The 417-nt window shown below is 59.0% G+C and overlaps 1 protein-coding gene and 1 pseudogene across 1 annotated transcript in view; one reads left to right on the top strand and one right to left on the bottom strand.

Annotated features, from left to right (window-relative positions):
* Positions 1–417, bottom strand: part of GLT1D1 (glycosyltransferase 1 domain containing 1) — a 106,693-nt gene that overhangs the window by 38,942 nt on the left and 67,334 nt on the right. The window lies entirely within an intron of this gene.
* The window catches only part of LOC105525560, a 1,340-nt pseudogene continuing 992 nt past the window's right edge, over positions 70–417 (top strand).

The following is a 417-nucleotide window of genomic DNA, read 5'->3' on the forward strand; positions in this document are numbered from 1 at the left end:
TGCCAGCCGGCCTGCACGGGCCGGGCCAAAGCCCTGGTGCCAGCGTGGTGCGGGCCCCAGTCTGCGGCCATGGGGGTGTCCTCGTGGCTGCTGTGTGCGGTGACTATGGGGGCCCCAGGCTCGGGCAAGGGCACCGTGTCATCGTGCATCACCAAACACTTGGAGCTGAAAGCACCTCTCCAGTGAGGACCTGCTCCGGTACAACATGCTGTGGGGCACAGAAATTGGCGTGTTACCTGTTCTCACTCAAAAGTGGGAGCTGAACAATGAGAACACGCGGACGCAGGGAGGGGAACATCACACACTGAAGCCTGTTGGTCGGGGGGGCTGGAGGAGGGATAACGTTAGGAGAAATACCTAATGTGAATGACGGGTTGATGGGTGCAGTAAACCAACATGGCACATAGATACGTATGT

Source organism: Colobus angolensis, unplaced genomic scaffold (genome assembly GCF_000951035.1).
Source record: "Colobus angolensis palliatus isolate OR3802 unplaced genomic scaffold, Cang.pa_1.0 Scaffold115, whole genome shotgun sequence".
Taxonomy (NCBI): domain Eukaryota; kingdom Metazoa; phylum Chordata; class Mammalia; order Primates; family Cercopithecidae; genus Colobus; species Colobus angolensis.